The 7,531-nt window shown below is 45.9% G+C and overlaps 1 long non-coding RNA gene across 1 annotated transcript; it reads left to right on the top strand.

The window, feature by feature from the left end:
* Window positions 1-2,776: 2,776 nt before the first annotated feature.
* On the top strand, window positions 2,777-6,615 carry LOC129380220 (uncharacterized). Its single transcript, XR_008609455.2, has 3 exons — window positions 2,777-3,026; window positions 5,442-5,543; window positions 6,315-6,615. It is a non-coding gene; the product is annotated as an uncharacterized lncRNA (long non-coding RNA).
* Window positions 6,616-7,531: the final 916 nt, after the last annotated feature.

Here is a 7,531-nt window from a genome sequence, read left to right on the forward strand (position 1 = left end):
CAACATGATAAAATCGTATTTGAACTACGTGCGAGTTAGCTGAACGCATAAGTTAAGTGAAATACATAATATGACATCCTCGCCGCATAAGAATAAGAAAAATATAGCACTAAATGAAATATTCTGCCATATGTGATGTCCTTCTAAAGCAAGTATAATCAAAGCGCGCTATTCTCAACTGTCGTCATACCTCAATGGTCGCTGAGTATTAGGAACAGGTTCGACTCCATTTGTGTTGAAACCATCAACAACAACAACAAAGGCTCACTGTGCTTCCACTCTGTGAAGAGGGATGACCAGCGAGGTTGTGTATGTGGGCCGCTTAATGGCGAACTACACCTACGCCACGGGTCGGTCCGGCATTGCACTATATTCGGCATCGGACTGCGTAATGGGAGTTTTCTACCTACACATGGACACGATGCTGGTGGAACTAGCCTTAAAGAGCTTCGGTGTAATTCGCTGAAAAATTGGTTACGTCGTCTTGTTTTTAATTATTATTGAAATAATTATTGGCGACTACGAACGCAGAAGGAGTTGCACGAGCGCGTGCATGCGGTAGCGCCCACGGGCGCAAACTAGCCAGCTGTGGAAGACGACGGTGACGCTGGAACCAATCCTGATGACGATAGTTTTCTCTTAACACACGGATAAGATCGTCGAGGAACTAGCCCTTAACAACTTCGCTGTAAAAAATCTTAGGGCACCTAAGCATTTAGGAGTTGTGAATGCGAAACTTTAAAGTACAACTGAACGCCGCTGAGCGGTCCTTCGAGTTATGAGCACTTCATGGGCTTTAAGGCGTGCGCATTAAGACGCCTGGCCTAGCACACGGATGGTGCACTTTGTTCCGTGACGTAATGCTATCTTGCCCGCCTGCCATGGAATCTAATGGGGACGCTCTCGTGTAAGTCACGGTGATGTTGATGTCATTGCATTCCTCACGCCTGGCTTGGCAATCAGGATCTCATGAGGCAGAGTGCAAAGGCCTACGAACCGCCCAGTGGGTAACACGCGCGGCTTCTGAACGTGGGTTCGTACGCTCGAAACTCACAACCACCAATGTCTTTCTAGTTTATTCTGTTTTCTTTTTTTAATTTCTTCATAGCGATTACCGAGGTGAAGTTAGGACGCAGGGGACAGCTTGCGCGGCCAAGGAACGCGCTGATAACACAGTCTTCCGAGAGCGAGAGCGAAGTCGACGTGATAGGCGTGATGCCCCCTCCCATTCGCCCGCACTTATTTTCCGTCGAGTCGCGCATTCCTGTAGCCTTCCTGTAAGGCTGGCTGCCACTCCGACTTGATCTCATAACACCCACTTCCTAACACTTTGACCCTTCTTCTATACATCATCAACCTCCACAACCTATACGGAATATTATCGGAAAGTAGTGCTTTTTGTGCCTCGGATTATAGCGTGCGTTGACAAAACGGACCAATACTTGTTTCCATTTCCGGTTCTCGGAATAATACGCGCTGAAGGATTTGGCCACAATGCACGGAAATAAACTCTTCATGGCCTGTGTCGTCTGTCCACCTTATTTCAGTCATGTTTTCGCACTGTATTCCATAGTATGCCGCTCTGTCAACCGACTCGGCAAACAAACGTGTTCAAGCTATCCAGCTTGTCCAACAGGGTAGCTACACTCCCGGTATTCATCACTGGTGCACGTACGGACCACAAGATGAGTCTGTCCGCGACCACCTACACGGTGGCATCATTATTTACTAGGCTTCCTCTCTTCGCCAGCGAGTCAAGCTGGCTTCACACAACGCAACTGTCCTCTGACAAGCATCACGTGACTGAGCCGCAACGAACTGCTCCGCCAGCAGCTTATCTGCTTCGTCCTTGGGTACGCAGTGATTTGGCAACACTGAGTCATCTAATGCTCGTCAGCACAATTTGTTCCGTCACTTTAATTCAGCTTGAGTGTGTGCCTAGAAGCGGAAACGCAGCTCCAAAAAAAAAAAAAAGAGAGAAAACAGGATGTTTGCCACTGAAGCTCACTGGCCTCTTCGTTCGATCACCAGTGCAGCCTTCGGCTTTCTTGTCGTTTTCAACGCGAATTTTTCTCACATGCTTAATTTCCCTGCAGTAAATGGAACGAGAACGCATTAAACCTTGGTTTAATATGCGAGAGTATTTCAGCAGTATTCGAAGACTCTAAGCAAGTAAGTAGCGCAAAACGCGAAGGAAAATATTGCGAGCTGATCCGCTTCATAGTGCATGGCTTGGTATCTGCAGCACACGGTCAGGGTTGTCCCCAGTCTCCCAGATCATAATGGAGCAAAAGGGTTCGATCTCTGAGGCCACGTCCTGCCTAATTGCCGCTGCCGAGACTCGCGCTTTGCGTTCCTCGCGAGAGAAAGACAAGCCGCTTGAATATTGTTGCGAACTGTAGTAACACTGGACATTGCTGGTTAATGAAGAGCGTGGGCGTCAGGTTTACCAGCGCAAAAATATCAATAAACTTTGACTTATCATGGTCTACCATCAACCTGTGTACTGAAGCATCGGTAATCGTCCTTCGTAACCACTGCCGCATTCTTCACCCTTGCGATTATGGTTGGGCAGCTGCGAAGCAGTGAAAAAGTTCACTCCGGTAAAGCGCGTTACGGATTGAGAATGGCCACTAGTCAAAAGAAGCCGTTCCAGCCCAGAGAGCAACGGCCTTGCGCTGCCGTATGGTTTTCTACCACAAGGGTTCAGAGGTGGCCTGCAATGACATGGTTCAAGCACTTACATGATGTTCTGAGGGCAGTAAGATAAGGATGCTGACAAAGATAGGCGTGCCTTGAACATGTTCTGCTATCGAGAGGAAAGCACGGCGCAAGTGGTGTTCCGATCCAAGCGTCCCTTCCCAACTTTGCAGCCCGCTCCGCCTGTGCGTGGTCAACGGTGGGGACAGCGGCTCTGCTGTTGGGCACGGCCTGCTGGTGTCACGCGATCCTCCGAGATGGCGCTGACGACAGCGCCCACTGTTCCTCTGCTCTCTAAGCCACCGCCCCACTGGCTTCAATCAAAGGTGATGAATTCAATAAGATTTTCGAGGCAATATTCTAGAAATTTATAAAAGCCTTTAGAATTAGCCATAACATCAGCACTACCCACCAGCAGGCAAACTGCTAAAGCTGATCTTGTTCACACCCAGAGAACCAAGAACTCCACTACAATCGAATCGCAGTCGTAATATTTATCGATACAAATCAAGTAACACCGTTTGTTATGACATTCTTACAGAGAAATATACAATGTGTAGGTTTTTTCACGAATCATTCCATATAATTACGCTTTGCCTTTCAAACAGACCGCAATATGTTACAATGAAAGACTTCACTTCCCCAGCACTAAATGCACAGAAATGAGTATAACACAGCGCACCGTTCCACGGTGTGTTCTTTTCAATTTTTATACGTAAATAATTCCCCCATCCTTTGGCCTAGCGTATAGCACAGTTTAAGATACAGTACGTTGTACGAGCACAGCAAATGTGTGCTCAAGTCAATATTTTCCGTATCGCGGAAACTGTACAACGTCGGGGAAATTGCTAGTGGCGCGACCTTATTGTATGCAGCCATGGCCGCTCATTCAAGAGCCTGCGCTTCTTCGGTCGTGCTGTTGTGTCTGACCGATCATTTGTGAAATCACCGGAACCATTTTTCACATGTTAGCCACGAGAAAGAAAACAATACCAGTTGAAGCAGTTTTCACGTTTTTGTTGCGTCAATTGAAATAATGTATGGAAACGAAATCACAACTTTGCCCACGAACAATAGAATTTCGAATAGCAGCTGATGAAGGCTGCGCTGTTTGAGCGAAACAGTTGAACAGTGACTTAGAGTTGCTAAGGAATTCTTACGTATAAGATCGAAGAGAAATATACTGTAAAGGACATTTATTTATTTATTTATTTATTTATTTATATTTATTTATTTATGTATTTATTTATTTATTTATTTATATACCTATATATTTATTTATTTATTTATTCAAGAACACGCCTGATTGTGCTGCGGATGAGGGTATTACAATTGGGGGAGGGGGGAACACGAACATACTGTCATCACAATTCCTGAGAAAAATGCAACAAACGCGCCTATATACGCGACTAAATACGCAGACACGACTATGCGTAGTAAAATCAAAGTTTGGATGAAACCGAATTAACAGTATATTAGAAGAAATTTGACAATTGAAACACCTAGGATTCAGAATATATAAAGGGCACTCAAAGAGGATAATTCGAAAACAAAATCTATCGGATGGCAAAGGCACCGGAGGAACACAACATAGAATATAACTCATCCATTGCACAGAGACATCACATTATGACATACGTACGCAGCATTTGTTGAAATTTGTCGGGGTGAAATTTAGTAGGCAATGTCTGATGGTAGGTTGTTCTAGCTAAGTATGAATCTGGGTATAAATGACTGCACGCGCAGATCTGAGTGATAAACTGGGCTTTGACTTAGAGAGGGTGATCTCAGCGAGAGAAAATGACAGAGCGTGAGTGAAAGAAGCCATCAATGCAAACACTTGTGATGGTGAAGTTTATGAAAGAGCAATAGGGGCGCGTGTTGGCGGCGTAGTGATGGCGGATGCAATTCGGCACGATTCTTTAAACATGCAGCACTTGAGTACGGGGGATAATTTGTAAAGATGAAGCAAGCAGCACGGCTTACAAGTATTCAAGGTTACGCACGATAGAGTCCTGGTTCGGATCCCAGGTGGCGAAACCATATTCAGTTTTGAGGTATCACTAATGCGGTGTATATGCAATATCTTTTTTTAAGTGTAAACGTGCTTGCTTTAGTCGGTGTTTGATTATTTCAAATTTGCAGTTAATAGATGCAAGAGTAACATTGATGTGATGACGAACATATGTTGGATTCCATTGCAAAGTGTCTCCTCAACAATCTTATTATCAAGAGAGTATGACGTTGCAATACGAGACGAGGAGCGTGAAAATGACATGCATTTAGCTTTAGCATAATTTAAGGTCATTTACCAGTCTGAACACCATGGACTCAATGCGTTTAGGTGTGGTTGGGACGCTTCACGATTAGCGTTTCTTGAAATTTTGCGGCAAATAGCGCAATCATCGGCGAACCGTCTTATTCGGGACGACATGCAGTTAGGCAAATAAATATAGACTATAAAAAGCAAAGCACAAAGCACGGTCCCTCGAGGAACGCTGGACCCAACTGGAATAAAGGCGGAGTTGTGGTGTTCATGGTGCAGGTGTTCTTGTTGAAATTTGATTATTTCGGTAGGAACTATTGGCTTGCTGTCACCTGACTGCCCCGGAAATTATAACTGCATACCCGCCTCTGTACAGCGCTTCGAGTGCGCGTGGGCCATGTTAGTGTATTTGTCACACAATACAAGTGCCACGCAAGGATTACAAATGGCTTGTTTTGTGCTGTCACGGTGCCAGGACCTGTGGCCACGCAGCCATTCGGCGAAGCTGCAGAAGCTGCTCGACGCCTGAGAATCGCACGCAGCAGCACAACTGGCGTCATTGAGGAGGTAATGTATGGTATGTGCACATCGGCCATTGGCGACGTTCTATTTGGAATCGACCGTTAGAACTCAGTTATCCTTTACTTGGCGCGTGAGTGTTTCAGCTTGAGTATTTAATCACATTTTGCGATTAACATTTGCAAAACAAGATGGACAATGTTGCACGTTTATGGAATTGTTTTAGCAAGACTTGCTATTTCCTTAGGCCGTGGTAAGGGTTCGGAAACGACTGCTTGTGAGCCACACATTCTGCAGTGTAGGAAGAACTGAGGCAACAAGGTTCGTAAGAACCGTTGAAAAAATGTAATGTAGGGTTTTACGGGCCAAAACCACGAACTGATTATGGTTCACGGCGTAGGTGGGGACTCCATAAATTTGGACCAGCTGGGGTTCTTTAACGTGCACTCAAATATAAGTACACCGGTGTTTTCGCATTCCGTCCCCATCGTAATGCGCGGCCGCCGTGGCCGGGATTCGGTCCCGCGACCTCGTGCTTAGCAGCCCAATACCATAGACCCTAAGTAACAACGGCGGGTGAGGGAGAATCGTCGTCAACTGCTAGAACGACATGTTGCTCGTTAACGACTATGCGCGCATGCCCGGTTACCTGCATGCAGAAAAAGCGCCGAATTTGCTCGGCCCAATTTCGTTGCAATTGGCCTGCGCACTTCGGCACTCGTCAGCGTCCTGGAGCGAGATTTTAATCCAACGAACACTTCTTTCTATACTGTTTTTTACTAAATGTGACACCCACCGTGGGTGGTTGGTTAATGTTTGACCCTCGCAGTGCCCCGACCTGCCGGCGTGCTGCCCTTCGGCGACGCTGTGGTGGCTGCTCGATGCCGGAGAATCGCACGCAGCAGCACCGCCGCGAGCAGCGCAGCCTTCGTGAAGTGCATGGCATGCTGCAGCTCCTGTGCCTCCAGCGATCCAGTGTTGCCGAACGAGGTCACGTGGGCTACTCTTTCCCTAGAAAGAGTACGCGCGCGTGGCCAGGAAGCTTATATTTACGCTTTTGTTTTCGTGATTCGTCACTTTTTGTTCTAGTACTTCTTTAATATATCAATAAATCTGGTTTTGATTGTCTACTCGCGTGACGGCTATGCTAAAACGCTGCCGTTATGCGAGAAGAGATGATTTCAAGCTGTGCCGAAGTCTCTCCTCTCCTATACCCTTGCTATCAACAATCGCAGAATAGGAGTACAACTCCTGAAATGATTACGGTGTGTTTCGCGGTCGTGTACGTGTATCGCGATGTTCTGGCAATCTTGTACTTAAATGCATCAAACGGTGTTAAGAAAGTAGAAGCAAGAGCAACGCAGCAGTTCTAGCACAACTGTCGCGGTGGGTATCTCGAAAACGGTGCCACTCTTAGGATTCGATCAAAATGAATATGCCTTGCAAAAGCGCGGGCCACCATTCTTAAATGTGCCGCATAAAGCAGTCCGGCTATACTTCGTTACAGATTTATTTGGTAGTAAGTCAGTTACGGATTTTGATTTCTCGCGCAGATATCAGCCTCTTCCATTATTCCAGTTGAAGGATTATAATTGCGTTACAATGCCGCAGGCAACATTAAAATTTTTGCATACTCTATAGTCTAAAATATAAACCTGCCATAACGCCCTCAAGCCCCTGCAGTTCTTAAGTGAGTCCATTAGGGTTCCGCACTTTTGACATGCGTACCCAGAATAGACTGGCCTATAACGAGGCCTGCTTTTCATTTGCGCTTCTGCGTTCTGTACATCTATTTGTGTGAATGCTGTATTACGCTTCAGCTCGGATGTGTCATAAAAGCAAGAGCGTTGTGGGGTACATCACGTATTATATGAATGTGATGAAACGCTGATATATGTGGGAACCATAATCTGAGTGGAAAGCACCGACCAGTTATTATTGCATTAATCATTACAAAGATAAACAATGCTTGTTGTGTCTGAAGGCGTAAATTGAAAGTGTCGAAATAAGTGATGGGCGAAGATTTCGACCGTTGTGTTTGGCATG

Source organism: Dermacentor andersoni, chromosome 1, assembly GCF_023375885.2.
Source record: "Dermacentor andersoni chromosome 1, qqDerAnde1_hic_scaffold, whole genome shotgun sequence".
Taxonomy (NCBI): Eukaryota; Metazoa; Arthropoda; class Arachnida; order Ixodida; family Ixodidae; genus Dermacentor; species Dermacentor andersoni.